The sequence below is a fragment of the Cnephaeus nilssonii genome, assembly GCF_951640355.1.
Source record: "Cnephaeus nilssonii genome assembly, chromosome: 10".
Classification (NCBI taxonomy): domain Eukaryota; kingdom Metazoa; phylum Chordata; class Mammalia; order Chiroptera; family Vespertilionidae; genus Cnephaeus; species Cnephaeus nilssonii.
Window position 1 is genome coordinate 13,160,066 of NC_137081.1, and position 12,506 is coordinate 13,172,571.

Sequence of the window (12,506 nt, forward strand, 5' to 3'; positions counted from 1 at the left end):
TGAACTGGAGAGAGTGTATTTCTTAGCAGTTATTGGTGATTATACTCTAGCTGTCCAAGTGTTGGTGGGCCTCAGCTTCACTCTGATTGTTCTCAAAGCTGTGAGAGTTCGTTTTTTATGAAGTATTCAGTAAGGGCTAAATTCAAATGATTGACTCTACAGGTGCAAATCCTCGGTTCATAATGCTTGTGGGGCTGACATTCAAGACATTTATTAGGTTATTCCTAGGCATTATTTATGGAAGATGCAAAAAAAAAAAAAATCCCCACAAAAAACTAGGTTAATACTTATGTGGTGATGACTTCAAAAATCCCTATTTGTAACATGATTTCTTAAGTTCTAGACAGAGTTTCAACTGATTCCTCAACCCATCCATCCGGATGTCATAAACAAGCACTGGAGATTTTTAACCACTATATTGCACCCATGGATGGTTTTATCTTACATTTGTGAATGCAAACATGTTTGTCAGTATCATATCAATATGGAAAGCTTTTCAACCAAAAGGAGTCTTTTGGAGTAAACTTGTCTCTGGACATTTAATTTCTCCATTAATTGCCTATAGAGCACAATTAAGCTTTATTAAATTTTTATTTTACTAAAATTCCTTTGTTGTGAGTGAATTTCAATTAATTCCTTTCTATATTTACAACAAAGATTTGATTTATTAATTGGCTTTATTTTGTTTATTTTTGTCCATACCAAATTTTATCTATTGTAATTTTGCCCAAAGTAAAGGTGTTGTGTTTTTTTTTCCTTGCAAGGCCCGTTTTCCTGAGTTGAGACTTAAATGTCAATATTTCAATCAAAATAAAGTTTCTTGGGTACAATTTTAGTGTTATCCATTTTGTTTTGTGTTATTTCTATTAATATTCAAAATCAAGTAGAAAAATAATTAATAGTTGTATTCATTTCATGGAGCTACAATCATTAATGAGGCAAATATGTAAGATTAGAACAGGGTTAGAAATGAAGAGTGAAAACATCTTGTGTTGCTTGCTCACCGGCATCTCACTCTCAATTGACTAACTCTGAATTCATCATCCTACCTAAAATCATTCGAGGAACTTAGCAGGGCATAATTAAAAAACAAATGCAATTCATTAATGTCTTCCCAAACCAAGACTCAGCCAACTTCTCTTTATTTTTCAATATTCAGCTCAAATGCCACCTTTTTTTGTAAACATTTCTGATATTAGCTCCCCCCCGATAATTATAATAACTTTTATTACAAATAATAGTCAATGTTATTGTGAATTTACTAACTACCAGGCAAAAAAATTTGATTATCAAAAGACTCTTATACAGTAGGTAAGTACTATTATTATTTGCGTTTATAAGAAAGGATACTGAAACTTGGAGAAGCATGGTGACTTGCCCAGGATCATGCAACCTATAATTAGAGAATCAGCATCTAAACTCAGATCTGTTGAACCCAGAGCTCTTAACCACTACGACATTCCCTTCCCTGTCATGCTATTCTTAACATATTTGACACACTATTATCATTTATTTAACTTTAATTTTGCCCTCCCAAACTGTGAACCCCTTTGAAACAATGTCATCTCTATACCCCACAGTGCCTAGTAAAAGTCTTCACATATCACAGGTACTTAACATGTGCTTAATACATAATTAGCTCTCTATAAATCCTGTTCGGAACCAATGGAATTTTAAGGACTCAGGTTAGAGTTTGTGAGTTCACCTCTAAGTCAATGTTGCTGCCAGAATCTCTCTGTCCATGACCCACAGCTCTTTCCCCAGGATCTCGGCTTGTTCCTTAACATCAAGTTCTTTCCTTCACGTGTCCTGCTTACTCCAGTGAGCAAGAATTGGCTTCTTTCTTGCTGCCCTATTCTTTCAGGCCTGAGGTCTTACTGCACTCTCCCTGCTCCTTCTGATGGCTGGCCCTCCCCAGTGTCGAATCCTTTCTAGCCTAGTCTCCTACTACCTGTCCTGCTTTTCTGCCTGTATATTAGGACACCCTTACCTTCCTGGTGCTTAGGACCTGTATTTAGGCTATTAGCAATTCTACACCAAATGGCCCAGGTGGTGGCCTAAATCACCTTACCAAAACCCAAGCATTAAGTAGAAGAAAGCTCATTCCCTAAGCATGGAAAAGCTCATGGAAGATCCCTAATTGCACACAACCACTATTCTCACCAAAAGCCACGAGCCTCCCACTTCCAATGTCATTACTGACCCTGCTGAGCCCAAATGATCACAGGGCCTGATGAAGGACACCACCCCCCCTCTTCACAATTCTCTTGGGGTGAGGCAGTACCTTGAGGATGAGTGATTGATCTGAACAGAAGCTCTTCAAATAGAAAACTCTACCAGAGAGGTTCCTAATCTTCTGGAAGGCAGATAAGCTGACTAGGTACCAAGACCAGTTTAGGCTTGGAGAAAGCTCTTCAAGAGGAGCTGAACGCTGCCCAGCTGAATTGTTCATGGGAAATACAGGCTCGGAGTTCCTCCCACGACTTAGAGCAGATGTTTTTGTGTGGAGGTGATGGTAAAGGTAGGGGTGAGATGGAGAAAAGTGCAAAGTAAGGCAGAATTGAACACCTGTCCTACCCAGCTGAGGGAGCTAGTCATGTGGATATTTTCAGGCAAGTTTTCAAGGCAGAGGAAACAGCCAGTGTGCTTAAGGAACTCTCTTTTTAACCATGGAGACTGAATACAGGAGTTTTTGCAATTGACTGTGGTTGGCTGCTATGTCGCCTGCATTATAAGAAAAGGAGGGGCAGATCTTGAGTTGTGATGCTACTGGACCTATACTGTGTTGGCAGAGTTAACGTCCTCCGCCCTTTATTTCATCATCTAAATGTCCCAGGAGCAGGTGGTGGCTGTAATGGGCGCAGTAGTCCAGATCCGGAGATAATGGGATTTGGGTGAACCGAAGAGCAGTGGACTTGCTTTCAGTGAACAGCAGCTACTCAGTTCTAGCCAACTGTTTCCATGTGGAAAATGAGCACTTAGTGTTGCCAGAGTTTTTGAAGACTAGCTGAATATTTATGTTTTTAATGTGAAAAGTTTCCAAATTCTAAATTACTGTTTTAAACAAAATAGCTATGGGCCACATTCAGTCCAGCTGCAAGTTTGTGACCCTGGAGGCAGGCAAATTTGTAAAAGTTTTGAGCTTTGTAAAGAGGAAATCTATACATTAAAACAGAAGTAGCCCCACCAAGTAGCTCAGTTGGTTAGAGTGTCATCCTGATACACCAAGGTTATAGTTTGATGCCCGGTCAGGGCACATACAAGAATCAACCAATGAATGCATAAATAAATGTGACAACAAATCACTGTTTCTCTCTCTCTCTCTCTGTCTCTCTGTCTCTCTCTCTCTTTCTCTTAAATAAAAATATCCTCTGGTGAGGATAAAAAAAAAAACAACTGAACACATATGAAAATGCAAATGAAGTGTGTGAAAATGCAACCTCAAAATAATATCTGCAACTTCACAGTAAAAATATGATCTACAAAAAAACTTACTACCTTGTGCATTTCTGCCAATTTAAACTTAAGGCCTAAACTTAAAAGAGATGCGTTTTCAAACCTTTAAAAATTGGTATTTTGCTGTATCATCAATCATGTCATGTTACACTTACCTGTTCATTCTTGGTGAGATAAGAAAGGGCAAAAAGAGGTACGGAAAGGAAATATAGGGGAAATCATCCTCAGTTGTGGCACATGCATGTGTGCTTTGGAGAAGTGATGGGGGGATGTGAGTGCAGACGCAGGTGACACTGGGGGCATTTCTGGGCAATGGAAAGGAGCCTTGCTGGGTAGTAACTGGAAGGAGGATGGATAGCAGCCAAAGTAGGTCTTTAAATGCAGATTTGAAGGAAATATTGTCATTTATTTATTTATTTAAAATATGTTTGTTTTTTTATTGATTTTAGAAAGAGAGGGAGAGGGATAGACAGATCAATCAGCTGCCTCCTGCATGCCCGCTTCGGGGACTGAGCCTGCAACCGGGGCATAGGTCCTAATCGGGAATCGAACCTGCAAACTCTTGGTTCATGGGTTGACATTCAACCACTGACCCACACCAGCTAGGTACCTTGTCATTTATTAAACAGTCAAACCGTGTTGGCTGGCAGTGACTTTCCATTGAGATGTTGTATGGTTTTATCAATTTGGAAGCACTTGGAGGAACACAGTAACAATGCCAGGATGCCGTTTTTAGACTTGACTGAAAAGAGGAAATAGCTACTGTATTTGTCTTAAACCATATGTGCTGCTGAAAGGCAAATAAATAATTCTGACTGAAATAAAGACTAATAAAGGTCTACATGGTCATAAAATATTTTGCGTGGCTACTTCAGTAAGTGGCAGGCTGCACTGTGGACATGAATATATGCAGATCCACCCAAGATTGTTAGGAATGTGCAAGACATGTTTGGTGTGGAGCAAAGTTCAGGGAAGCATCCCTGAAATCTGTGGTTTTGGCTTCCAAAGAATGTGAAGAGGCATATTTACTGCAGGGATTCGGCTGCAGTGAGGACCCAAGTTTTCACTTTCTTGGACATTTACCCAGATGCTCAAGTGGCAAATGTCTAATTCTGGAGCACAGACCTGCTTATTGAATTAAACAAGTTGGTTTCGGATCCATTCCGATTTACTAGATGGTAATGCTGAAACTCTTTTCTGAGTAAATAGATTTCAGTGCAAGAGTTCTGGCAGAAAGTGTAGTGATAAATAGTCTAAGAAATCCAGATGACTTGGGGAAAGGACATCTGGTAGAAATGTGTATCATTAAACTTTTCAATGTGGTTTTAAACGAGGCTTGGCTTTAGAGGGAAGCATTTTGTTTATCTACCTTGACGAACACAAAGATGCCTTCTGGCAGAACATTTGGTGAGTGCAGAGAGGTTTAATTTAGTTCCATAATGTTGAGTCAGATAGGTTTCCAGGGACCATTGCTAAAATGTATACCTAACAGAATCTTAAGAAAATTTTGGCTTTAATCTACTTTGAACAGAGAAGGATTCAATGTGGTTGACCTTTGGGTATGTGGATTGACTGGGTAGGGTTCCCCCCAGACACCCTGGTTAAAAAAAAAAAAAAAAGAACGCCAGAGCTGAATATGTTTCCTGTGAAAACCATAAGGGTCCTTGAGGGAACATGTATTTTGCTTCTGATTGATGACAGGAATGAGTTGAATGAATCAGTGGACATGAGAGAGGAACTCTCTGGTGAAAACCACAGATCCATGACCCAGAAAACATATGTGGTAAGCAAACTTAATTTCTCAAGGGCTGTCTTCTTAGGGAAGAGACATTTTTTGAAAAGCACATGCATATATATATATATATATATATATATATATATATATATATATATGTATATGTATATGGGAGAGGGGGATAAGGGCTATTTTTGAGGCATTGTTCAGTGTTTTCCACTAGCTATCAAATATAAACTGTATACCACACTCCAGATTGCACTCAGTATGTTTGGCACCAGTAGACTGTTTGGCGGTCCTTTGGGTGAACAATCTCAGCTTGGAAGGTGTTGAGGCATAGCAGTGTTTTATAAAGATGCCAAGGGAAGCCAAGGAGGTTTAAATGGAAACTGAAGGCTGGGTGTGATACTGACAGCTATTGCTGGTTAGTCAGAGGTACAGAACAGTGATTACAGATTGTACCCTCTAACCCCAACCCAAGGCATAGTCCATACTTCAATAGAGAAGTATGTTGCCTATCTGTAGCGCCCATGTCCTTTATTGCTTAATGCCAGACATTAAAACAAATGACAAGATTCCTTGGCATATTAGGAAGAATGGAAATTTTTTGGTTTGGCTGGAAAAGAGACAACAAGAAAGGGGAGTGTTCTGGTAATGAATCCTTTGAATAGCATGCTTAAGCATTTGGATTTTACTCCATTGCCAGTTGGGAGCAAATAAAAAGGTTTGTAGGAGGGAGTGACATCATCAAATCTTTGTTTTTGTAAATATCATCTGGTAGCAGTTTGGGAGGATGTTGTCACAACTGAAGTCAAAAATGGAAGGGCCTTAGGCCGTAAGAGTGAGAATGGAAATGAGGGATATTTGAGAGACATTCACTTAGGAAATTAGCAGAAGTTTTCAGGAAGCTTAGCTAGACGAAGTATATCCTTCACAATAACTCCTTTATTGGGTTGGCATTGAAAATCAACCTCAAATAGAAAAGCTAATTAATTTTAGACATACAATTGTTTTATTCACTTTTAAAGGCAGCGAGGTTGGGAGAGTTTTTTCCTTTATGAATAGAAAGTTAGAACAACTGAATCCATTGGAAATGAAATGATACCTATTTTCACTCTACTGGGATCAAGGTCTTTTCATAAAAGGCACTTGGAGGCTGACCTGCATGTCTAACCCCCATGCTTCACTTGGACAGTTTAAGAACACACAACACATATTTGAAGAGTCAACGCCTAGTTAAGTTCCAGCTGTTCTAATGCTCCACCCAGAAGTTAGTGTCCCCACTTGAACAATTGGGATGACTCTGTTGATTCCTGGGAGAAAACAGAGTGAATGACTAACCTTGGACCAGGGAGAAACTTTTAGGCTTTATTCCTTTTCAAGACTATAAGATAATAAACACAGATATAATATAAATATCAGGCAATAAAGTGGTTTATGGACTCTGGAATCAGAATGCTTGCCTTCAAATCCCAGTCTTCTGCTCTTCTTGGCTGTGGAATCTTAGACAAACCACTTACTACCTCGAAATCTCCGTTTCCTGAGAATAGTAATAGTACTATAACTACTGTAATATGGGAATAGTAATAGTACTATTACTACTGTAATATGGGAATAGTAATAGTACTATAACTACTGTAATATGGGAATAGTAATAGTACTATTACTACTGTAATATGGAAATAGTAATAGTACTAAGTCGTAGAGTTACTGTGATGATCACATAAGGAAATCCTCAAAGAGTGGTGGTCAGCTCAGTATCAGGTAAATAAATTATGCTCAATAATTACAGCTATTGTCCTGGTTGGTGGGGCTCAGTTGGTTAAGCATCATCCCAGGCTCTGAGAGGTCACGGGTTTGCTTCCCAGTCAGGGAACTGGAGGAGTTGTGGGTTCGATCCCCAGGGGCGGGGGAGGTGCAGGAGGCAGCCAATTGATGTTTCTCTCAGATTGATGTTTCTTTCCCTTTCTCTAAAATCAATTTAAAAAACACACATATGCCTGCCTTCTGAAGGTGTTTGAGTTGGGGGACCCCTGTGCCTAGCCCCCAAATGCCATTATTATTCCCATATCTGGCCAAGACTGGTGAGAAAATAGAATACTGCATTGTATTTCTCTTATTTCTCTCTTTTATTTAATTCCTCCCCCCCCCCTCCAGAAATCTACAGCATCTTCCTATTTAAAATATATATATATATTTTTTATTGATTTCAGAGAGGAAGGGAGAGACATCAATGATGAGAGAGAATCATTGATTGGCTGCCTCCTGCATGCCCTCCACTGGGGATCAAGCCCATAACCCGGCATGTGCCCTTAGACTGGAATTGAACCCGAGACCCTTCAGTCCTCAGGCTGACACTCTATCCACTGAGCCAAACTGGCTAGGGCTACTTCTCTCTTTTAAAAGGGCTATTTACTCACCTTTGATTAAAGGATATAGTTTAGTCCTGTCTAGGTAGTTCAGTTCGTTGGAGCGTCGTCCCAATACTGTACACCAAAGTTTCGGGTTCAGTCCTAGGTCAGGGCACATACAAGAATCAACCAATGAATGCATAAATAAATGAAACAACAAATTGATCTCTTTCTCTCTCAAATCAATAAATAAAAAGGTAATTTCATCTTTAAAAAAATAAATAAAGGATATAGTCTAGGTCATTATCTCACTCCTCTCCAAATGTTATCTAGAGTCTGGGGAAGAATCACCATCATTGAAGATATGTTTCAAAGCCTTGCTTATCGCAATAAGAAACCCCAAAATCAGTATTTCCTTGAAAAAGGATTTCTATGTGATGGGTAATTTTTTAGCAGGAAGAATGTGGGCACTGAATGTGAAAACCTTGATGGCACAGGACTTCTGGAACTTTGTTTTTGTGGGGCATGACTTGATAGCTACTAGAGATCTCTATATTTCTGATCTTTTCATTCAAACAATCAAAATTAAAGCGTTAATCCTTTTCAATGGCCTCTGGGCAGTGTTATGACTCCTGAAGAACTGGTTTTGGAAGCAGCAGTCACAACAGGGTCCCTAACAGTTCACAAAACATCTCATAGATAGATACCACCATGGCTTAAACATTTTTTTAAAGGTTGACCATGACTATGTTTGTGTCAGTCTAGAATCCTTACCATGACCTGAAATCTCTGCAGTCAGAGATATGCTTCAGAAAAGTCAGGGGCACACAGTGGAAGTTTGTGCCTCTATCACAATATACCTTTGTTTTCTATTTCATCATTACTTGGCACTAAAGATGTTTTGGTTCTCAATCACACATTGTCAGTGACATTTACAGAAGTCTCAGGGCAAGGTATTTCTTTTCTTAAAGAAAGAGAAGGCTCTTGTTCTGAAGGAAAAGGAACAATAGTCAAGAAACTTACAGAACATATTGAAGTTGTAGCCACTTCACAAAACAATTCTGTTCATCATTCAAAGAAGTAGTAAGTGAACTTGGTGAGGGGGCGGATGGGAAACTTGTTTTGATAGCAACAGTAATGTTTATTCAACAGGGCAGCAAAAAAAAAAAAAAAGTGGAGGGAGGAGGGAACAGCAACATTTCTAGAACTTCCTTCCATTCATACAAGATTGTGCCTGAAAATATCGTTGCCTTTTTCTCCCCTAGGAGGAGATAGAAGGGAGTACAGGATGAACTGTAGAAGTGGAAAATAAAAGTTAAACCAAGTTGAAAGATACTAATCAAACAATTGGGCCCAAGAATTATCACTGTGATCGTTTAGAAGACAGTCCTCATGGACACTTTCAGTTATTTTATGGTAATGAAAACCAAGCGAGCAACCTCAGCCCTCCACTTGGTCGTGGTCAGTCTATATTTGGACTAGCTTGTTGAGGTCTGCAAAACTGATTTTGAGAAGACCACTGGAAAACTAAAGCAGTGAAAAAGACAGGAGTAAAGAGTCTGCAGGAACTTGAGATGATGGCTTTGTTGGAATGGTTGAAGGAATCAGTGAAAAAGGAAGACTTAAGGAGTCTGAAAGCCATTTTCAGACACTTGAAGATAAGGAAAAAGTAAGGTGTTTTTTCTGTGTGTTTTCAACGTTGGAGCTAGGGCCAAAAATGTTGGCCTAATAGCCAGGATAATTTTGGCTTATTAGAAGCAAGAACTGTTCCAATTAGAGAACGTTGAAAATCGACAGCACAACAAACCAAACAGACAGATTGCATTGCGTGGGCTCTATGGGGGTTCAGGCACAGCCTGAATGGTTGCTGAATGGGGATACTACAGAAGGCATCGATGCATGTGTGAACGGGACCTTTAACGTAATCCTTTAAGGACAAGAATCTATGACAACAGATATTATTTTTGAATCCATTCTCTACTGATTAGAAAACTGAAGGTGAGGAAAATTAAAGAACTTGCAAAAGCCACTTAGTTGGCAAGTTGGCATGGTTAGAATTCTTATCCAAATTTCTAAATGCTCAGGTTCTTACCTGTTTTAAGCACCCAAAGCACAGAAATCCTCTCTGATACTGATTTAGAGCATATTTCTGCTGTGTTTTTTTCCCCCTAGAGCTGTCCCTGTGGCTTAATGAAGAAAAACCTGAAACAAAAAAACTAACCACTCTTTCCTGCAAATGAGGATGATTAGATAGGAGAAAGCTGAGAATCATCTAAGAAAGAGAAAGCTACTTGGTTCTTTCTTCAACTCTTCCTCACCACTCCTTACCTCCAGGCCTAGTGGAGCCGGCGCTTGAGAACAGTTTTGGACATTGTGCCCCTGTCACACCTGTGTCAGAGGCCCACACTCACCCCGAATCTCTGCTATCCCTGGGGCTGGTTCCGACTCTCCTACTAAAGCCACCGCAAAATGTGGGAAAGTGAAGAACCAAATTGCCAGACCAGGAACCTAAACCAACTTCCATCTTGCCCACAGCAGCTGGATGCTGGAGATGTTCAGGCACATGCATATTCTTGACTGCTCCGTCGCAGGTTAAAATCCAAGTCTCCTTTTGGTTTCTCGTGATGAACTCTACTGAATATGAACCTACAGGCCTGCATTTGCCCAAGCACCTCTCCTTTCCTCCCAGAACCCACTGTGACTTCTTCTGGGCCTTCGAAGGGCAAGGGTACTTTCAAATAGTGTATATCCAGGTCCTGGCTTAACACTTCAGGCACAGGGCATAGATGAGAGTGAAGAAAATAAAAAAAGTGGAAAAAAAACCAACCTTATAACTCAGTTTCTAGTTTGGGTCAAAGCCCTCCAATCAAACCCCACTGTGAGGCCCTCAGGACTCTGGGTTCATTATGGGAAAAGTGTCCTTTACTGGTTGGCATGACCCACTGTCACATCTTGATATTTCCCCCATGCTCTTCAGTCTCAGTTTCTTTCTTTTTTAAAAAAATATATTTTATTGATTTTTTACAGAGAGGAAGGGAGAGAGATAGAGTTAGAAACATCGATGAGAGAGAAACATCGATCAGTTGCCTCCTTCCTGCACACCCCCTATTGGGGATGTGCCCGCAACCAAGGTACATGCCCCTGACCGGAATCAAACCTGGGACCCTTCAGTCCGCAGGCCGACGCTCTATCCACTGAGCCAAACCGGTTTCGGCAAGTCTCAGTTTTTTATTAAAATAAAATAAATGAGCCCTGGCCAGGTTAGAACATCGTCCCAATGCGCCAAGGTTGTGGGTTCAATCCCAGGTCAGGGCACATACAGTAGGCATCAATAAATGCATAAATGGGTGGAACAACAAATCGATGCTTCTCTCTCTCTCAAATCAATAAATAAAAATTTAAGAACAAAACAAAATGAGCTATTTTATCTCAGAATACTACTGTGGGTAGTTTGTGGTCCATCTCTGAAAATCTGAACACCTCACTCTATACATTTAGGAATTCCTTTACAATTTTCCCAGCCGTGGGAATATTTTCTTGTTAGTTTTCCCCTTGGCCACCCAAAAGTTCAGATTGCATGACATAGGACCAAGATTAGGGTGAGGCAAGTGAGGTTGGGTCATGCAAATAGTCTGATCCTGACTTCATTGAAGATTTTGATCTATTGTTCAGCATGGACTTCTTTTGGATTAAGTGTGATTACTAAGCGTTAGGGCACCTGTGAAAATTTTGCCTTGATCGCTTCACCCTAGTTCTCGACCTGCCATGACACTTGACCCATTTATGTCCATGGGTACTAGGTAGCCTGGTATGTGGAAAGGACATTGGAACTCAAGAGAGATGGTTCTAAGTTTTAGCTCTGAGTGTCACTAGCTGCATGACTTTGGATGAGTCACCTTCCCACGTGGGACCCCAGGTGCCTCATCTGGAAAAGACAGGTTGACGTGCAGTTTTAAGCATTTATGAGAAACTCAAGGGTGAAAGGTCAATGTATTCTAGCTCTTTTACTACTCTCCGTGCCTCCAAGTAGCACTAAATCCAGTACTTTGCCCAGAGTGGGCATTCAAAGAATGTCTTCTATTATTATTATTATTATTATTATTATTATTATTTGCACATTGAATCCAAAATATGGACCAAGGTCCAAAACAAAAGGCCTACACAGATTAAAAACATTCTGCAAATGAAAACAAAACTTCCCCAAACAAGAATATTGTCCCTCCCTCATTCCTCTCAGAGAAAGGAATGAATTTTAGGTCATTGCTCTATCTAATTCATTTAAGTATGGCTGCCTTTTTTCCCCTCCAGAATATATTCTCTTCAAATACTTCAGGTTATGAGCGAACCGGACTTGTGTAATCACTCAGTCCTCTGGGATTTCTTTTCATTTAAAGATACCAGTACCACCCTAATGAGTCACATTTCATAAAATGTAACATCTGTGAGAAAAGGTTATAAACATGCAGCAGTGCCCAAAAAACAGCTGTAGAACTGCAGAAGCAACAGAATCCCCACTTCTTAACTAGTTCTTCTTACTGAAGTCTGCATAACTACAAAGTAGGGGGAGTGAACATTTGTGCATATAGCTCAAACCCCTTTTATTTTCTCCTTTTCCTTTCTTGACTATCAAAGAAAGGGAGGGATGGAGTAAGAGAGTAAAAGGAGGGAAGGAAGGAGGGAGAAAGGAAGGGAAGAAGGAAGGGAGGGAGCAAGAGATACTGGTTCCATAGTGAAACATATGACCATATTTTAAGAGCTCTTTCCTTTATCCTGAGCTCATTTTACTTTGCCATCTTTCCCATTTACTCACTCTCTGACCAGAGGTAGAAATTCAAGGGAAGAACCACTTCCGAGACCCCTTCACTATATTATTTTGCAAATTGGTTCTGGACACAGTATATTTGCAGTAAATAATGTTAATTTATTTAATATCTCTGTTCCCTATTTGATATCACACAACCATG

The 12,506-nt window shown here is 39.9% G+C and overlaps 1 protein-coding gene across 5 annotated transcripts in view; it reads right to left on the reverse strand.

The window, feature by feature from the left end:
* CMKLR2 (chemerin chemokine-like receptor 2) overlaps window positions 1-12,506 on the reverse strand; it is a 50,615-nt gene that overhangs the window by 6,985 nt on the left and 31,124 nt on the right. For all 5 annotated transcript variants that reach the window (XM_079782245.1, XM_079782242.1, XM_079782246.1 and 2 more), the window contains one exon: window positions 7,612-7,704. The gene's annotated coding sequence lies outside the window, so the exon portion shown is untranslated. The remainder of the gene's footprint in view (window positions 1-7,611; window positions 7,705-12,506) is intronic.